The sequence below is a fragment of the Poeciliopsis prolifica genome, unplaced genomic scaffold, assembly GCF_027474105.1.
Source record: "Poeciliopsis prolifica strain line A6 unplaced genomic scaffold, Auburn_PproV2 SCAFFOLD214, whole genome shotgun sequence".
Taxonomy (NCBI): domain Eukaryota; kingdom Metazoa; phylum Chordata; class Actinopteri; order Cyprinodontiformes; family Poeciliidae; genus Poeciliopsis; species Poeciliopsis prolifica.
In genome coordinates this window covers 81,721-103,136 of record NW_026562589.1, presented here as the reverse complement: position 1 = coordinate 103,136, position 21,416 = coordinate 81,721, and the positions used below count along the sequence as shown (strand labels likewise).

The following is a 21,416-nucleotide window of genomic DNA, read 5'->3' as shown; positions in this document are numbered from 1 at the left end:
AAAGTTTTTATCATCAGATTGAAATATTTTCTCACCTGCTATCATAGATATTCATGTTTAATCACATGACCTGTATTTAAAGTTTTGGTTCAAATGTCTGTCGAGTTAAAATCTTTATAATTTACAGAAGTTTATATTTATTTAGAAATTTTAAAGTGATTTCTGAAAAATGTCTATTTGTTTCGTGTCTTTGTTAAAACATGTCGTACCCACGCAGCCTGTCTGGTTGCTGTATTTCTGTCCCGACCGATCGCTTCATGACAGATTCTCTGCTCTCAAACGTTTCGTTTTCTCCTGCTTTGAAGAAATTCAACGACTTTTGTTTCCTGTAAATGGAGGCAGAGAGGCGGCGCTTTCACCCGATCGATAAGGAATCAATAATCTGTGACGACACTTCAGCTGCTGGTTCATCTGCAGAACAGGCTGAAAATATAGCGTGCTGTGTTCAGGGTTAAAGGTCAGTGTTAGGCTGAGAAATCTGATATCCTGACCACTTCGTGGACCCAGAGGACATTCTGATGAGACAGTCCGGATTGATGCCCAGTGGCGCCCCCTCAAGGCAGAAAGAGGACGACACTCAGTGAGATGCTACAGCTAACCCCCAGAGACGCAAAGGCTAATCCCAGAGATGCTAAGGCTAATCCCAGAGATGCTAAGGCTAATCCCAGAGATGCTAAAGCTAACCCACAAAGATGCTAAGGCTAATCCCAGAGATGCTAAAGCTAACCCACAAAGATGCTAAGGCTACTATTTTAGCTGTGATAAAACCTTTCGATACAGAAATCATAAAATCCTATAAAATGTTTAGTTTTTTTGTAAAAATTAGAGCTGCTTCCTGAGAAGTTTCAAATTAAAAGCATAAAATAATGGAGTTGCTTCAAACCAGAGAAGTTATTTGGTTTTAACCATCACAAACGTAATCTGTCATTGTTTTTTAATCTCAAAACGTTTTGAACGACGGCGTCATTAACTCAAAGTCTTTCGTTGTACAAGTCTCATTCTTCCAGAGTTGATCGAATCGGTTTAGTTTGGTTGTTTATGGTTGTTTTAATCTCAGTGTTTTTACAGTGTTTGTGTTCCTCCAGCAGAGCCCGGGGCCCCCGGGACTCCTGCAGCCCCCAGGCCTCAGATCCACTACTGCCGCTCCGCCAACATGGAGGACTTCACCTGCTGGTGGCGCCCGGTGGAGCAGCAGGCCAGCTACGTCTTCATCTACTCCAAAGAGTGAGTCTGTAGTTCCAGTGGCCGGCTGAAGGTGGCGTTGGCGGCGCGGCGACCTTTCTGGGTCGCTGAGCCTCCTGCTCTGCTATGAAGCTGTAAAGGGTCGGTATGTGGAACCGGGCCGGTCTCCCGTGGGCCGGCGCTAATCAGCGCAGATTGGATTGCGCCTCAACCCCGGATGGCGGCTCAGACGCTTCCATCGTTGTGGTTCAGCTGCAGATTAAAATCTGGGATTATCTGCTGAAAATGAGCAAATCAGCTGATTTCTGCCTGATTTCATTCCAAACGGATGGACATGCAGACAAATCGATGCTGCGGTTTGTCTGCTTCCAGCCTCTGGAAGGTTCTGGTTCTGGTTCTGACCGTTAGAAACCTGACGGCTCCCGTCAGGGCGAGTGCCTGCTGACGTCCGAGTCGCCTGGAGCGCTCTCCCATGACTCGTCTCGTTGGCAGGGACGGGCTTTAATTAGACACCGCTGACAGCAACAGAGAAACAATTTCCATCAGCCGGAAATTAATCGGCAACAGCAACAGTACAGGCAACGGCAACGGCGTCAACCAACTCCACGGCTGTCCAGGAAACCAGTTCAGCTTCTTTTACTGGTTTCTCCGTGTCTGAGTGATGGTGAGGGATGCTCCACATTCACCAGTTTGGTTAATATTTACCAGTTTAATCCATATTTACCAGTTTAATCCATATTTACCAGTTTAATCCACATTTACCAGTTTAATCCATATTTACCAGTTTGGTTAATATTTACCAGTTTAATCCATATTTACCAGTTTAGTCAATATTTACCAGTTTAATCCATATTTACCAGTTTAATCCATATTTACCAGTTTGGTCCATATTTACCAGTTTAATCCATATTTACCAGTTTAATCCATATTTACCAGTTTGGTTAATATTTACCAGTTTAATCCATATTTACCAGTTTAATCCATATTTACCAGTTTGGTCCATATTTACCAGTTTAATCCATTTTACCAGTTTAGTTAATATTTACCAGTTTAATCTATATTACCAGTTTAGTCAATATTTACCAGTTTAATCCATATTTACCAGTTTAGTCAATATTTACCAGTTTAATCCATATTTACCAGTTTAATCCATATTTACCAGTTTGGTCCATATTTACCAGTTTAATCCATATTTACCAGTTTAGTTAATATTTACCAGTTTAATCCATATTTACCAGTTTAATCCATATTTACCAGTTCGGTCCATATTTACCAGTTTAATCCATATTTACCAGTTTAATCCATATTTACCAGTTTAGTTAATATTTACCAGTTTAATCAATATTTACCAGTTTAATCCATATTTACCAGTTTAGTTAATATTTACCAGTTTAATCCATATTTACCAGTTTAATCCATATTTACCAGTTTGGTTAATATTTACCAGTTTAATCCATATTTACCAGTTTAATCCATATTTACCAGTTTAGTCAATATTTACCAGTTTAATCCATATTTACCAGTTTAATCCATATTTACCAGTTTAGTTAATATTTACCAGTTTAGTCAATATTTACCAGTTTAATCCATATTTACCAGTTTAATCCATATTTACCAGTTTAGTCAATATTTACCAGTTTAATCCATATTTACCAGTTTAGTTAATATTTACCAGTTTAGTCAATATTTACCAGTTTAATCCATATTTACCAGTTTAGTTAATATTTACCAGTTTAATCAATATTTACCAGTTTAATCCATATTTACCAGTTTAATCCATATTTACCAGTTTAGTCAATATTTACCAGTTTAATCCATATTTACCAGTTTAATCCATATTTACCAGTTTAGTTAATATTTACCAGTTTAGTCAATATTTACCAGTTTAATCCATATTTACCAGTTTAATCCATATTTACCAGTTTAGTCAATATTTACCAGTTTAATCCATATTTACCAGTTTAGTTAATATTTACCAGTTTAATCAATATTTACCAGTTTAATCCATATTTACCAGTTTAGTTAATATTTACCAGTTTAGTCAATATTTACCAGTTTAATCCATATTTACCAGTTTGGTTAATATTTACCAGTTTAATCCATATTTACCAGTTTAATCCATATTTACCAGTTTGGTTAATATTTACCAGTTTAATCCATATTTACCAGTTTAGTCAATATTTACCAGTTTAATCCATATTTACCAGTTTAATCCATATTTACCAGTTTAGTTAATATTTACCAGTTTAGTCAATATTTACCAGTTTAATCAATATTTACCAGTTTAATCCATATTTACCAGTTTGGTTAATATTTACCAGTTTAATCCATATTTACCAGTTTGGTCCATATTTACCAGTTTAATCCATATTTACCAGTTTAATCCATATTTACCAGTTTGGTTAATATTTACCAGTTTAATCCATATTTACCAGTTTAATCCATATTTACCAGTTTAATCCATATTTACCAGTTTTGTCAATATTTACCAGTTTAATCCATATTTACCAGTTTGGTCCATATTTACCAGTTTAATCCATATTTACCAGTTTAGTTAATATTTACCAGTTTAATCCATATTTACCAGTTTAATCCATATTTACCAGTTTTGTCAATATTTACCAGTTTAATCCATATTTACCAGTTTGGTTAATATTTACCAGTTTAATCCATATTTACCAGTTTAATCCATATTTACCAGTTTGGTCCATATTTACCAGTTAAATCCATATTTACCAGTTTGGTTAATATTTACCAGTTTAATCCATATTTACCAGTTTGGTCCATATTTACCAGTTTAATCCATATTTACCAGTTTAGTTAATATTTACCAGTTTAATCCATATTTACCAGTTTAATCCATATTTACCAGTTTAATCCATATTTACCAGTTTGGTCAATATTTACCAGTTTAATCCATATTTACCAGTTTGGTCCATATTTACCAGTTTAATCCATATTTACCAGTTTAGTTAATATTTACCAGTTTAATCCATATTTACCAGTTTGGTCCATATTTACCAGTTTAATCTATATTTACCAGTTTAGTTAATATTTACCAGTTTAATCAATATTTACCAGTTTGGTTAATATTTACCAGTTTAGACAATATTTACCAGTTTAATCCATATTTACCAGTTTGGTCAATATTTACCAGTTTAATCCATATTTACCAGTTTGGTCCATATTTACCAGTTTAATCCATATTTACCAGTTTAGTTAATATTTACCAGTTTAATCCATATTTACCAGTTTGGTCCATATTTACCAGTTTAATCCATATTTACCAGTTTAGTTAATATTTACCAGTTTAATCCATATTTTACCAGTTTCGTCAATATTTACCAGTTTAGTCAATATTTACCAGTTTAGTCCATATTTACCAGTTTAGTTAATATTTACCAGTTTAGTCAATATTTACCAGTTTAATCCATATTTACCAGTTTCGTCAATATTTACCAGTTTAGTCAATATTTACCAGTTTAATCCATATTTACCAGTTTAGTTAATATTTACCAGTTTAATCCATATTTACCAGTTTGGTCCATATTTACCAGTTTAATCCATATTTACCAGTTTAGTCAATATTTACCAGTTTAATCTATATTTACCAGTTTAGTCAATATTTACCAGTTTAATCCATATTTACCAGTTTAGTCAATATTTACCAGTTTAATCTATATTTACCAGTTTAGTTAATATTTACCAGTTTAATCAATATTTACCAGTTTGGTTAATATTTACCAGTTTAGACAATATTTACCAGTTTAATCTATATTTACCAGTTTAGTCAATATTTACCAGTTTAGTCCATATTTACCAGTTTAGTCAATATTTACCAGTTTAGTCAATATTTACCAGTTTAGTCCATATTTACCAGTTTAGTTAATATTTACCAGTTTAGTCAATATTTACCAGTTTAATCCATATTTACCAGTTTCGTCAATATTTACCAGTTTAGTCAATATTTACCAGTTTAATCCATATTTACCAGTTTAGTTAATATTTACCAGTTTAATCCATATTTACCAGTTTGGTCCATATTTACCAGTTTGGTCCATATTTACCAGTTTAGTCAATATTTACCAGTTTAATCTATATTTACCAGTTTAGTTAATATTTACCAGTTTAATCCATATTTACCAGTTTGGTTAATATTTACCAGTTTAATCAATATTTACCAGTTTAATCCATATTTACCAGTTTAATCCATATTTACCAGTTTGGTTAATATTTACTAGTTTAATCCATATTTACCAGTTTAATCCATATTTACCAGTTTGGTTAATATTTACCAGTTTAGTCAATATTTACCAGTTTAGTTAATATTTACCAGTTTAGTCAGTATTTACCAGTTTCGTCAATATTTACGAGTTTAGTCAATATTTACCAGTTTAATCCATATTTACCAGTTCGGTCCATATTTACCAGTTTAATCCATATTTACCAGTTTAATCCATATTTACCAGTTTTGTCAATATTTACCAGTTTAATCCATATTTACCAGTTTAATCCATATTTACCAGTTTAGTTAATATTTACCAGTTTAATCCATATTTACCAGTTTGGTTAATATTTACCAGTTTAGACAATATTTACCAGTTTAATCTATATTTACCAGTTTAGTTAATATTTACCAGTTTAATCCATATTTTACCAGTTTCGTCAATATTTACCAGTTTAGTCAATATTTACCAGTTTAGTCCATATTTACCAGTTTAGTTAATATTTACCAGTTTAGTCAATATTTACCAGTTTAATCCATATTTACCAGTTTCGTCAATATTTACCAGTTTAGTCAATATTTACCAGTTTAATCCATATTTACCAGTTTAGTTAATATTTACCAGTTTAATCCATATTTACCAGTTTGGTCCATATTTACCAGTTTAATCCATATTTACCAGTTTAGTCAATATTTACCAGTTTAATCTATATTTACCAGTTTAGTCAATATTTACCAGTTTAATCCATATTTACCAGTTTAGTCAATATTTACCAGTTTAATCTATATTTACCAGTTTAGTTAATATTTACCAGTTTAATCAATATTTACCAGTTTGGTTAATATTTACCAGTTTAGACAATATTTACCAGTTTAATCTATATTTACCAGTTTAGTCAATATTTACCAGTTTAGTCCATATTTACCAGTTTAGTTAATATTTACCAGTTTAATCCATATTTACCAGTTTAGTCAATATTTACCAGTTTAGTTAATATTTACCAGTTTAGTCAATATTTACCAGTTTAATCCATATTTACCAGTTTCGTCAATATTTACCAGTTTAGTCAATATTTACCAGTTTAATCCATATTTACCAGTTTAGTTAATATTTACCAGTTTAATCCATATTTACCAGTTTGGTCCATATTTACCAGTTTAATCCATATTTACCAGTTTAGTCAATATTTACCAGTTTAATCTATATTTACCAGTTTAGTTAATATTTACCAGTTTAATCCATATTTACCAGTTTGGTCCATATTTACCAGTTTAGTCAATATTTACCAGTTTAATCAATATTTACCAGTTTAATCCATATTTACCAGTTTGGTTAATATTTACTAGTTTAATCCATATTTACCAGTTTAATCCATATTTACCAGTTTGGTTAATATTTACCAGTTTAGTCAATATTTACCAGTTTAGTTAATATTTACCAGTTTAGTCAGTATTTACCAGTTTCGTCAATATTTACGAGTTTAGTCAATATTTACCAGTTTAATCCATATTTACCAGTTCGGTCCATATTTACCAGTTTAATCCATATTTACCAGTTTAATCCATATTTACCAGTTTTGTCAATATTTACCAGTTTAATCCATATTTACCAGTTTAATCCATATTTACCAGTTTAGTTAATATTTACCAGTTTAATCCATATTTACCAGTTTGGTCCATATTTACCAGTTTAATCCATATTTACCAGTTTAATCCATATTTACCAGTTTAGTTAATATTTACCAGTTTAATCCATATTTACCAGTTTAATCCATATTTACCAGTTTAATCCATATTTACCAGTTTGGTTAATATTTACCAGTTTAATCCATATTTACCAGTTTGGTCCATATTTACCAGTTTAGTTAATATTTACCAGTTTAATCCATATTTACCAGTTTGGTCCATATTTACCAGTTTAATCCATATTTACCAGTTTAGTTAATATTTACCAGTTTAATCCATATTTACCAGTTTGGTCCATATTTACCAGTTTAATCCATATTTACCAGTTTAGTCAATATTTACCAGTTTAATCTATATTTACCAGTTTAGTTAATATTTACCAGTTTAATCTATATTTACCAGTTTAGTTAATATTTACCAGTTTAATCCATATTTATCAGTTTCGTCAATATTTACCAGTTTAGTCAATATTTACCAGTTTAGTCCATATTTACCAGTTTAGTTAATATTTACCAGTTTAATCTATATTTACCAGTTTAGTTAATATTTACCAGTTTAATCCATATTTATCAGTTTCGTCAATATTTACCAGTTTAGTCAATATTTACCAGTTTAATCCATATTTACCAGTTTCGTCAATATTTACCAGTTTAGTCAATATTTACCAGTTTAATCCATATTTACCAGTTTAGTTAATATTTACCAGTTTAATCCATATTTATCAGTTTCGTCAATATTTACCAGTTTAGTCAATATTTACCAGTTTAATCCATATTTACCAGTTTCGTCAATATTTACCAGTTTAGTCAATATTTACCAGTTTAATCCATATTTACCAGTTTGGTCCATATTTACCAGTTTAATCCATATTTACCCGTTTAGTCAATATTTACCAGTTTAATCTATATTTACCAGTTTAATCTATATTTACCAGTTTAGTTAATATTTACCAGTTTAATCTATATTTACCAGTTTAGTTAATATTTACCAGTTTAATCCATATTTATCAGTTTCGTCAATATTTACCAGTTTAGTCAATATTTACCAGTTTAATCCATATTTACCAGTTTCGTCAATATTTACCAGTTTAGTCAATATTTACCAGTTTAATCCATATTTACCAGTTTGGTCCATATTTACCAGTTTAATCCATATTTACCCGTTTAGTCAATATTTACCAGTTTAATCTATATTTACCAGTTTAATCTATATTTACCAGTTTAGTTAATATTTACCAGTTTAATCCATATTTACCAGTTTGGTTAATATTTACCAGTTTAGTCAATATTTACCAGTTTAGTCAATATTTACCAGTTTAATCTATATTTACCAGTTTAGTTAATATTTACCAGTTTAATCAATATTTACCAGTTTGGTTAATATTTACCAGTTTAGTCAATATTTACCAGTTTAGTTAATATTTACCAGTTTAGTCAGTATTTACCAGTTTAGTCAATATTTACCAGTTTAATCCATATTTACCAGTTTCGTCAATATTTACCAGTTTAGTCAATATTTACCAGTTTAATCCATATTTACCAGTTTAGTTAATATTTACCAGTTTAGTCAATATTTACCAGTTTAATCCATATTTACCAGTTTAGTCAATATTTACCAGTTTGGTCCATATTTACCAGTTTAGTCAATATTTACCAGTTTGGTCCATATTTACCAGTTTAATCCATATTTACCAGTTTAATCTATATTTACCAGTTTAGTTAATATTTACCAGTTTAATCAATATTTACCAGTTTGGTTAATATTTACCAGTTTAGTCAATATTTACCAGTTTAGTTAATATTTACCAGTTTAGTCAATATTTACCAGTTTAGTCAATATTTACCAGTTTAATCCATATTTACCAGTTTCGTCAATATTTACCAGTTTAGTCAATATTTACCAGTTTAATCCATATTTACCAGTTTAGTTAATATTTACCAGTTTAGTCAATATTTACCAGTTTAATCCATATTTACCAGTTTAATCAATATTTACCAGTTTGGTTAATATTTACCAGTTTAGTCAATATTTACCAGTTTAGTTAATATTTACCAGTTTAGTCAATATTTACCAGTTTAGTCAATATTTACCAGTTTAGTCAATATTTACCAGTTTAATCCATATTTACCAGTTTAGTCAATATTTACCAGTTTAATCCATATTTACCAGTTTAGTTAATATTTACCAGTTTAGTCAATATTTACCAGTTTAATCCATATTTACCAGTTTAGTCAATATTTACCAGTTTAATCCATATTTACCAGTTTAGTCAATATTTACCAGTTTAATCCATATTTACCAGTTTAGTTAATATTTACCAGTTTAGTCAATATTTACCAGTTTAATCCATATTTACCAGTTTAGTCAATATTTACCAGTTTAATCCATATTTACCAGTTTAGTCAATATTTACCAGTTTAATCCATATTTACCAGTTTAGTTAATATTTACCAGTTTAGTCAATATTTACCAGTTTAGTTAATATTTACCAGTTTAGTCAATATTTACCAGTTTAGTCAATATTTACCAGTTTAATCCATATTTACCAGTTTCGTCAATATTTACCAGTTTAGTCAATATTTACCAGTTTAATCCATATTTACCAGTTTATTCCATATTTACCAGTTTCGTCAATATTTACCAGTTTATTCCATATTTACCAGTTTAGTCAATATTTACCAGTTTATTCCATATTTACCAGTTTAGTCAATATTTACCAGTTTAATCCATATTTACCAGTTTACTCAATATTTACCAGTTCGGTCCATATTTACCAGTTCGGTCCATATTTACCAGTTTGGTCCATATTTACCAGTTTAGTCAATATTTACCAGTTAGTTAATATTTACCAGTTTAGTCAATATTTACCAGTTTAGTTAATATTTACCAGTTTAGTTAATATTTACCAGTTTAGTCAATATTTACCAGTTTAGTCAATATTTACCAGTTCGGTCCATATTTACCAGTTCGGTCCAGGTTTTGTTCGTGTTTCTGTCTCCAGGTTTTTAGTTTCTCTCGTGGTTTTTGTTCTGTTTTTGGTTCTTTTAGTATTTTTCTGGTTTTGGTTCCTGATGGATTATTTTCGTTGATTTGACCTCTCACCCTTTGAAAAGATCAGATTATCGGTGCTGTGCTGGATTAAATACTGCTTTATGGATTTTATCTTCCTTCTCTGATCATGTTGAAGAATCAGCCGCTTGTCTCTGTGGGATTAAACGTAATCTGTTAATCCACTGCCTGCGTTTTCACCTTCAGGGAATCTGACCTCATCCTGTTGGAGGAACAAGAACTCCAACCACAGATTATCCGGATTGACACGTCTTCCTCTGCCTTTCAGAATGGGACCAGAACTTGAGTGTCCAGATTACACGTCCGGCGGAGTCCACAGCTGCTACTTCGACAAGAACCACACGTCCATCTGGACGTACTACTGCATGACGGTGACGGCCATGACGCCCCAGAGGAACTACACATCCCAGCAGCACTGCCTGGACGTGGCAGAGATCGGTGAGCGCTGGATTAGACTGGATTATAACCACTGAGGACAAGACTGACTGGATTAGACTGGATTATAACCACTGAGGACCAGACTGACTGGATTAAACTGGATTATATCCACTGAGGACCAGACTGACTGGATTAAACTGGATTATAACCACTGAGGACCAGACTGACTGGATTAAACTGGATTATATCCACTGAGGACCAGACTGACTGGATTAAACTGGATTATAACCACTGAGGACCAGACTGACTGGATTAGACTGGATTATAACCACTGAGGACCAGACTGACTGGATTAGACTGGATTATAACCACTGAGGACCAGACTGACTGGATTAAACTGGATTATATCCACTGAGGACCAGACTGACTGGATTAAACTGGATTATAACCACTGAGGACCAGACTGACTGGATTAGACTGGATTATAACCACTGAGGACCAGACTGACTGGATTAGACTGGATTATAACCACTGAGGACCAGACTGACTGGATTAAACTGGATTATATCCACTGAGGACCAGACTGACTGGATTAAACTGGATTATAACCACTGAGGACCAGACTGACTGGATTAGACTGGATTATATCCACTGAGGACCAGACTGACTGGATTAAACTGGATTATAACCACTGAGGACCAGACTGACTGGATTAGACTGGATTATAACCACTGAGGACCAGACTGACTGGATTAAACTGGATTATATCCACTGAGGACCAGACTGACTGGATTAAACTGGATTATAACCACTGAGGACCAGACTGACTGGATTAGACTGGATTATAACCACTGAGGACCAGACTGACTGGATTAGACTGGATTATAACCACTGAGGACCAGACTGACTGGATTAGACTGGATTATAACCACTGAGGACCAGACTGACTGGATTAAACTGGATTATATCCACTGAGGACCAGACTGACTGGATTAAACTGGATTATAACCACTGAGGACCAGACTGACTGGATTAAACTGGATTATATCCACTGAGGACCAGACTGACTGGATTAAACTGGATTATAACCACTGAGGACCAGACTGACTGGATTAAACTGGATTATATCCACTGAGGACCAGACTGACTGGATTAAACTGGATTATAACCACTGAGGACCAGACTGACTGGATTAGACTGGATTATAACCACTGAGGACCAGACTGACTGGATTAGACTGGATTATAACCACTGAGGACCAGACTGACTGGATTAGACTGGATTATAACCACTGAGGACCAGACTGACTGGATTAAACTGGATTATATCCACTGAGGACCAGACTGACTGGATTAAACTGGATTATATCCACTGAGGACCAGACTGACTGGATTAAACTGGATTATATCCACTGAGGACCAGACTGACTGGATTAAACTGGATTATAACCACTGAGGACCAGACTGACTGGATTAGACTGGATTATAACCACTGAGGACCAGACTGACTGGATTAGACTGGATTATAACCACTGAGGACCAGACTGACTGGATTAAACTGGATTATATCCACTGAGGACCAGACTGACTGGATTAAACTGGATTATAACCACTGAGGACCAGACTGACTGGATTAGACTGGATTATATCCACTGAGGACCAGACTGACTGGATTAGACTGGATTATAACCACTGAGGACCAGACTGACTGGATTAGACTGGATTATAACCACTGAGGACCAGACTGACTGGATTAAACTGGATTATATCCACTGAGGACCAGACTGACTGGATTAAACTGGATTATAACCACTGAGGACCAGACTGACTGGATTAAACTGGATTATATCCACTGAGGACCAGACTGACTGGATTAAACTGGATTATAACCACTGAGGACCAGACTGACTGGATTAGACTGGATTATAACCACTGAGGACCAGACTGACTGGATTAAACTGGATTATATCCACTGAGGACCAGACTGACTGGATTAAACTGGATTATATCCACTGAGGACCAGACTGACTGGATTAAACTGGATTATAACCACTGAGGACCAGACTGACTGGATTAGACTGGATTATAACCACTGAGGACCAGACTGACTGGATTAAACTGGATTATATCCACTGAGGACCAGACTGACTGGATTAAACTGGATTATAACCACTGAGGACCAGACTGACTGGATTAGACTGGATTATAACCACTGAGGACCAGACTGACTGGATTAGACTGGATTATAACCACTGAGGACCAGACTGACTGGATTAAACTGGATTATATCCACTGAGGACCAGACTGACTGGATTAGACTGGATTATAACCACTGAGGACCAGACTGACTGGATTAAACTGGATTATATCCAGGAAGGACCAGACTGACTGGATTAGACTGGATTATAACCACTGAGGACCAGACTGACTGGATTAAACTGGATTATAACCACTGAGGACCAGACTGACTGGATTAGACTGGATTATAACCACTGAGGACCAGACTGACTGGATTAAACTGGATTATATCCACTGAGGACCAGACTGACTGGATTAAACTGGATTATAACCACTGAGGACCAGACTGACTGGATTAAACTGGATTATAACCACTGAGGACCAGACTGACTGGATTAGACTGGATTATAACCACTGAGGACCAGACTGACTGGATTAAACTGGATTATATCCACTGAGGACCAGACTGACTGGATTAAACTGGATTATATCCAGGAAGGACCAGACTGGATAAGACTGGATTATATCCAGGAAGGACCAGACTGACTGGATTAGACTTGATTATATCCAGGAAGGACCAGACTGACTGGATTAAACTGGATTATATCCACTGAGGACCAGACTGACTGGATTAAACTGGATTATAACCACTGAGGACCAGACTGACTGGATTAGACTGGATTATAACCACTGAGGACCAGACTGACTGGATTAAACTGGATTATATCCAGGAAGGACCAGACTGACTGGATTAGACTGGATTATATCCAGGAAGGACCAGACTGACTGGATTAAACTGGATTATATCCACTGAGGACCAGACTGACTGGATTAAACTGGATTATATCCACTGAGGACCAGACTGACTGGATTAAACTGGATTATATCCACTGAGGACCAGACTGACTGGATTAGACTGGATTATAACCACTGAGGACCAGACTGACCGGATTAGACTGGATTATAACCACTGAGGATCAGACTGACTGGATTAAATTGGATTATATCCAGGAAGGACCAGACTGACTGGATTAGACTGGATTATAACCACTGAGGACCAGACTGACCGGATTAAACTGGATTATATCCAGGAAGGACCAGACTGACTGGATTAGACTGGATTATATCCAGGAAGGACCAGACTGACTGGATTAGACTGGATTATATCCACTGAGGACCAGACTGACTGGATTAAACTGGATTATATCCACTGAGGACCAGACTGACTGGATTAAACTGGATTATATCCACTGAGGACCAGACTGACTGGATTAGACTGGATTATAACCACTGAGGACCAGACTGACTGGATTAGACTGGATTATAACCACTGAGGACCAGACTGACCGGATTAGACTGGATTATAACCACTGAGGATCAGACTGACTGGATTAAATTGGATTATATCCAGGAAGGACCAGACTGACTGGATTAGACTGGATTATAACCACTGAGGACCAGACTGACCGGATTAAACTGGATTATATCCAGGAAGGACCAGATTCACTGGATTAGACTGGATTATATCGAGTGAGGATTGTGGTTTTTCTGCATGGGTCCCTGCTGTTTGTTGTTGATTTTAATCCAGGATTATATTTCCAGATTATAATCCAGCATATCACAGCTGCTCTTCTTCAGTTTGAAGTTTATATGAAAGATTTAATCTGCAGGTCTAGTCCATGCTAATCTAGCAGCTACCAGACTTTATCAGCTCCTTGGATGACCTTTGACCCTTTAGTTCAGTCAGTCACCTTTTGACCCACAGCAGAAATGTGCTGGATGTGTTTTTACCAATGAAATAGTTATTATTATTGTCACTGAACCGTTCTTGGTCATCATCCTCATCATCATACTATGAGCTTCATCAGGAAACCAACAACCTGCTGTTGTTGGGAACGGTCTACTTCCTGGACCAGTCACAGACTACTTCCTGGACCAGTCACAGTCTACTTCCTGGACCAGTCACAGACTACTTCCTGGACCAGTCACAGTCTACTTCCTGGACCAGTCACAGACTACTTCCTGGACCAGTCACAGTCTACTTCCTGGACCAGTCACAGACTACTTCCTGGACCAGTCACAGACTACTTCCTGGACCAGTCACAGTCTACTTCCTGGACCAGTCACAGACTACTTCCTGGACCAGTCACAGACTACTTCCTGGACCAGTCACAGACTACTTCCTGGACCAGTCACAGTCTACTTCTGGACCAGTCACAGTCTACTTCCTGGACCAGTCACAGACTACTTCCTGGACCAGTCACAGTTCTACTTCCTGGACCAGTCACAGACTACTTCTGGACCAGTCACAGTCTACTTCCTGGACCAGTCACAGACTACTTCCTGGACCAGTCACAGTCTACTTCCTGGACCAGTCACAGGACTACTTCCTGGACCAGTCACAGACTACTTCCTGGACCAGTCACAGTCTACTCCTGGACCAGTCACAGACTACTTCCTGTGAGCTTTATTGGCGCTGCATACGGTTGCCATGGTGAACACTGAGCTTGTCTCAGATGTTTCTTATCAGGCGACCCCACAAAGGTCACGTCTCCTCATGTTGGAGCTCGTCCAATAAAGTGGCTCCTCCACCTTCAGCCCGACCTCTGAGTTTACGTCTCGACTCAGATGGAGCATAAAATCAGATCATCACAGAATAATTCAGGATTTAATAACCAGAACAGGAAACAACGGTTTAGTCGCTGGTTAGACGGAGGCAGATGAAGAGTCAGTATGTGATGTCAGGATAAACCCGCAACTTCAGTGCTACTGGAGATCAATGGCAATTTCACAAACTATGGACCAAGTTAAGAATAAAATCAACCCAAATCTTGTTGTTTATCCAGGCAATAGATGGGAGGAAAACCAGGAGAACCCAGTAAACCTGGTCTGAGGAGAATCGGGCGTTCCTGAGTCTGAGACCAATTACTGACTAACGTTGTCTGACGTCAGGCTGCTGACGGAGGCAGAGCCATGTACCTCTGCAGGTGGAAAACAATGCTGTCTTGGAACCAATGTGGCGACGAGGTCGGCCACATTGGTTCCATCCGGTTCCATTGGTTCCATGGTTCCCTGGGTTCCATTGGTTCCCCGGGTTCCATTGGTTCCCTGGGTTCCTCAGCTCATGGCCAACCTGACAGCAGGCGTTCTGGTCTTCCAGGCCTCTCCTCATGCAGTTTCTCTGTCCTCCAGTGGAGATGGAGGCTCCCCGGTCAACCTGAGCTTCAACCTGAGCGACGCCGGCGGCGACGAGGTCGGCCACAGCGCGCTGCTGTCCTGGACGTACCCGGCTCCTGAGCACGTACGCTCGGCTGGATCACTCTGGTGTACGAGCTGCAGTACCGACGCGTCGGCGAGACCACAAACTGGAAGGTACGCGGCCGATCCGCAGGTTCCTCTTTAAAACCGACAGTAGAGAGGAACTCTGGATGGTTGGGTCCGCTTCATGGTGCTTCTGAACAGGACCAGTTTGAGTTCCTCTGGGTTCACTGAGCTGAATGGTGCGATGGAGTGACTGGCTGCTAACTTGGGTTTGAGGAGCCACGCTGACGGTGAAAGTCCTGATGGCTGCTGGTCCCGGTGAACCGGCTGAACGCCGCCGTTTCTGTCCGCAGGTGAAGCATCCTCTGCAGGAGCCGCATGTGGAGTTTGCTCGGCCTGCGACCCGGCGACTACGTGATTCGGGTCCGCTGCCGCTCACCGCAACTCACGGCTGTGGAGCAAATGGAGTGCCGCGCTGCTCATGAGCGTCCCAACAGGCCGCTGCAGGTATGACTCGGGGTTTCTGTGGCGGCAACCTGAGTGTGAGGAAATGGTTTCTAAAGTGAAGAGAGGTCATGTTCTCCTGTGCAGGTAAAGTCCTGGTTCTGGTTCTGGTTCTGGTGGTGGAGCCGTTGGCTCTGCTGGTCGTGGCCTTCGGGGTGATTCCTCAGAGCAGGAGGTGAGGGAGCTGTAATGTCAAGGTGCGTCCAGAGAGGGCGCCACCTTCCCGCTCTGGAGAGAAGACGACTCAGATTCTGCTTTGTCCCTCCAGAATAAAAGACTACTTCCTGCCGCCTGTTCCCAAGCCACGGATCATGGGCATTGACCCTCTGCTTCTGAAGGTGATGCATCCTGGGAAACGTAGTCGCGTCATTGTGCCCTGTCTGCTAGTTGTGACCCCGGCCCTTCCTTGTCTTGTCTTTGTGTGTCTAGAAGGGGAACTTTGATGAAATCAACCGTCACTTCAGTAACTTCCACGGATACCGGCATCCAGTTACCTCGCTGGAGATGTGGGACCAGGTGAGCGCTGACGGGATCTACCTGAGCGCGCCGCAGGACGGCGGCGTCCAGAGCCCGCCGCCGTACCGCGCCGTGGCGCCGTACCGCGCCGTGGCGCCGTACCGCGCCGTGGTGCCCGAGCCCTACACTGTGCTGCAGGACGCGCCGTCTCTGTGGCAACAGCCCGAGACGGCGTTCGTTCCCGGATCAGACTACAACACGATGGAGCGCCTCGGCGTTCCCCGACGCCTCCGTTTCCGCTCCAGATCCGGTCCGCGCTCCGGTCCAGGACTTCTACACCTGCGTCCAGCTGATGAGGGACAGCGGCGAGGTCCACTTGCCGTCTGCCGGCGCCATACTGCCAGGACTTCCTGCTGCGCTCGGTCCGGATGCCGCCAAGCGAGAGAAGGAGAAGAAGGCTGGCGGAGAACCAGAACCAGAGCGACGACAAGAGCGACGACAAGAGCGACGACGCCGACCCGCTGCTGCCCGTCAGCCCGGACAACACCAAATAGGTCCAAGGTTCTGGACCGAGGTTCTGGACCGAGGTTTGGACCGCTCTGTTTTTGCTCAGCCTGTGTTGGCAGCCATCTTTACTGTGGGCGTGAAAAACACAATTTGATGCATTCACATGAAATCTAACTAGAAGTTTCTAACAAGACATTGAACTGGTTCTGGTTCTGGTTCTGGTCACTCCACCAGGAGGAGCTGGGCATCCTGAACTCTTCTTCTTCTTCTTCTTTGTTTTAATGGCTGTTGGCTTTAAGATATGAAGAATTAGCGCCACCTACTGGTCAGGAGTGTGGACTGCTTTGCTGTGAACTCTGGGTTCTGCAGTCCATTTGAAATGGACCCGGATACTTCAGAGTTTCAAGCTTGGTCTTTCTCAGGAAACAGGAAGTGGTGGCGCTGGTCGGAGAGGATTCTGGTTCTCTACATCCAGAACTTCCTGGGTTTATTTCCCGTTGTTTCCCGTCGCTCGGATAAAACCTCATTTTATTCCCACTTCGCTCTGCAGAAGCAGCCGCTCCTTGATTATCCATGTGCAGGGATGAGAATCGCTGATGACCCAGAACATGAGAGGAATCGAATCGGGCCCATAAGGTCCATTATCATTTTTATGCCAGCAGATTCCCATAAAACCACTGAGAATCAGCACATGATGCCCAGTTTTCTCAGAATGAGGACTGGTTAGGGTTATTATTAGTTAATTGGCTTTAAACGATTCTACTGAGAAAACTCTGCAGCTCCGTGTGACTCTGTTAGCGTAGCATGTTAGCGCTCCATGACCGATCTCAGCTGGACTGAGATTAAACAGATACAAGCAAAGATTCACATTTTAGTTTTTACGCTGCCATCTATATTATTCTGAGACTTTATGTTGGTCGACTCATATTTAGGAAAAATTATTTAGTTTATCAACATGGAATTTTCCTTCAACTCTAAAACAATAAATCCTATTCATAGAATCACATCATCAATAATTTATGAATAGAGTAAAACACTCAGCAAGCTGCAGGTAAATGTTATCATTTAGCTGGTAAAGAATAATTATTGCCCTGTCAATAAATGATTTCTAATAGATTGTTATTACCAGAGGAAACAGAAACGGCTTCATGAGGTCAGAGGTCAAACTGATGAAGAAAGAGGATGGATGCTCTCTGCTAAAATATTCCTGCATCTTCCATCATCTTTCAGCAAACAGTTGAGATAAAGTTGGTTCTGGTTTCACCACCATTTACCTGCTGTTTTACCTGCCAGTGAAAGTTTCATTAAAAGTTTGTTAATCTGCAGCTCATGAGACGGAACCAGCCGAGGAGATGAAAAGTTCAAACTGGAGTTAAACTCAAGTTAAATGTTAAGTTTGAACATTTTAGCTCACAAGCTCTAGTTGGGTAACCCTGAGATCACCAGATCCTCTTAAAGATGGCATCTCTGAGAAAGTCCTTAAAGATACAGGAAGTGTTTTCTGCAAAGTGGAGCTGAATGTCCAGGAACGACACCAGGAATTTAAAATGTTCCAGTTTCAACAGGTTGGCCATCGAGAGAAACTGGAATCACTTTCAGGTTTTGTTTATCTCATTTAATTATCTCTACTTCCTTAAGAAAATGAAAAGATATGTTGTTCTGAGAGGGAATTTATATTTTACCGTTCCAGTATTACCAGAATTAATATTGAACAATAAGAACTTTGTGCTATTTAGTAATGTAATTACATTAGTTGTATTACCTCCCCTCGCCACTAGAGGCAGCATCAGGCCAAAAAGATGCGACTAAATAGCAGATTTAGAAGAATGCCGAAAGCTACAGAATTAGTTACAAACTGTGAGCTGAAGTAAATAAGAGAGAGAGTTAAATACCTGCTGAGAGTGAAAATCCTTCCTAAAGATAAAAATATAAAAAAATATATCACAGATTTCTAAGAAAATAAAAACGAAAGCTCATGTATATAGGAAATAGCGCCCCCTTCACTTCCGGAGTGCAACGGTCCATTTCCAAATAAGGTCTGAGGCTAACAGCGGTCCGTCGCCCTTCCTGTTAGCTGCAGCAGGTTCTTCTCGACCTGCAGGTCCGGTGGATGTGCTGAAGTCTGGACCGTTTCAACCAGAACCGCTGAACCGCAGCTGGTTGACGTCTTTTCTGTTTCTCAGGTCAGAGCTGCAGTATTTTTAGAAAATTGAGCCAAATGTTCCTTCATGCACAAAAGCAGAGCCACTGACACTCCTCCAGTTGGATAAAAACTCTAAACACAATCTTGTAGATGACCCTGTGACCTTTTGGTGTTTGATGTGAGCCCAGTGAATAACCAGAAACTTTGGGACTCTGCCGTCTCCCTGTGGTCGTCCTCGTCTCTCGTTGTGCCTTTTGTCTCTGGTGTTTCATACCACTTTGTCCCCTCTGATCGCTTCTGATGTTAGAATGCCTGCAGGTTGTAACAGGAAGCCGGTTGTAACAGGAAGCTGGTCGTAACAGGAAGCAGGTCGTAACAGGAAGCCGGTCGTAACAGGAAGCAGGTCGTAACAGGAAGCCGGTCGTAACAGGAAGCAGGTCGTAACAGGAAGCCGGTCATAACAGGAAGCAGGTCGTAACAGGAAGCCGGTCGTAACAGGAAGTGTGTTGCTTTGTGGCGGGGAAATATCTTATATAAACATCTTTGGGTTTGAGGCAATAAAAATTCTTGAATTTGTTTTGGATTGTATTGAATTATTGAAATGTATTGATTGTAAGTTGAATGGTGACTTGGTGCCAATGCAATAGTAGTGATCAATAAGTAAAAATGTTCAATTGTCTTGACTTGGATCACATGAACTGAAAGTATCCTGAAGCCTAAACGAGCTGTACCTGAGAAAAGGCTTATTTCTTGTGATAATGATGTAACGTTGCTTTGTGGACCTGGAAGCGTTTTTCTGTCTCTTATCAGGGTCTCTGTTGACCTTTCACCTCCTCTGTAGAGCCGTGTTGTTACTGATTTGTGGTCGGCTCAAAGTGCTTTTCCATCACAGTAAATAAAGAACTCATTCTCACCTTCATGCCTCTGTTTGCCTCCTTCTCTCAAGAGACGTAGTTGAATATAATCCTTAAACAATCAGTCACTGCATGAGAACGATGCTGATCGACTGCTGGTGAGCCCAATGCATCCTTCTAATGCGGCTAACCCGTCTTTAGCTGAGGCTAACCCGTCTTTAGCTGAGGCTAACCCGTCTTTAGCTGAGGCTAACCCGTCTTTAGCTGCGGCTAACCCGTCTTTAGCTGCGGCTAACCCGTCTTTAGCTGCGGCTAACCCGTCTTTTGAGGCTAACCGTCTTTAGCTGAGGCTAACCCGTCTTCAGCTGAGGCTAACCCGTCTTTAGCTGAGGCTAACCCGTCTTTAGCTGAGGCTAACCCGTCTTTAGCTGCGGCTAACCCGTCTTTAGCTGCGGCTAACCCGTCTTTAGCTGAGGCTAACCCGTCTTTAGCTGAGGCTAACCCGTCTTTAGCTGCGGCTAACCCGTCTTTAGCTGCGGCTAACCGTCTTTAGCTGCGGCTAACCCGTCTTTAGCTGAGGCTAACCCGTCTTTAGCTGAGGCTAACCCGTCTTTAGCTTAGGCTAACCCGTCTTCAGCTGAGGCTAACCGTCTTTAGCTGAGGCTAACCCGTCTTTAGCTGCGGCTAACCCGTCTTTAGCTGCGGCTAACCCGTCTGTAGCTGAGGCTAACCCGTCTTAAGCTGCGGCTAGCCCGTCTTTAGCTGAGGCTAACCCGTCTTTAGCTGCGGCTAACCCGTCTTTAGCTGAGGCTAACCCGTCTTTAGCTGAGGCTAACCCGTCTTTAGCTGCGGCTAACCCGTCTTTAGCTGAAGCTAGCCCATCTTTAGCTGCGGCTAGCCAGTCTTTAGCTATG

The 21,416-nt window shown here is 39.1% G+C and overlaps 1 long non-coding RNA gene and 1 pseudogene across 1 annotated transcript; both read left to right on the top strand.

The window, feature by feature from the left end:
- LOC129356987 (growth hormone receptor-like) overlaps nucleotides 1-17,552 on the top strand; it is a 29,015-nt pseudogene extending 11,463 nt beyond the window's left edge.
- Nucleotides 17,553-18,472: 920 nt separating this feature from the next.
- On the top strand, nucleotides 18,473-20,567 carry LOC129356974 (uncharacterized). Its single transcript, XR_008605474.1, has 2 exons — nucleotides 18,473-19,983; nucleotides 20,018-20,567. It is a non-coding gene; the product is annotated as an uncharacterized LOC129356974 (long non-coding RNA).
- Nucleotides 20,568-21,416: the final 849 nt, after the last annotated feature.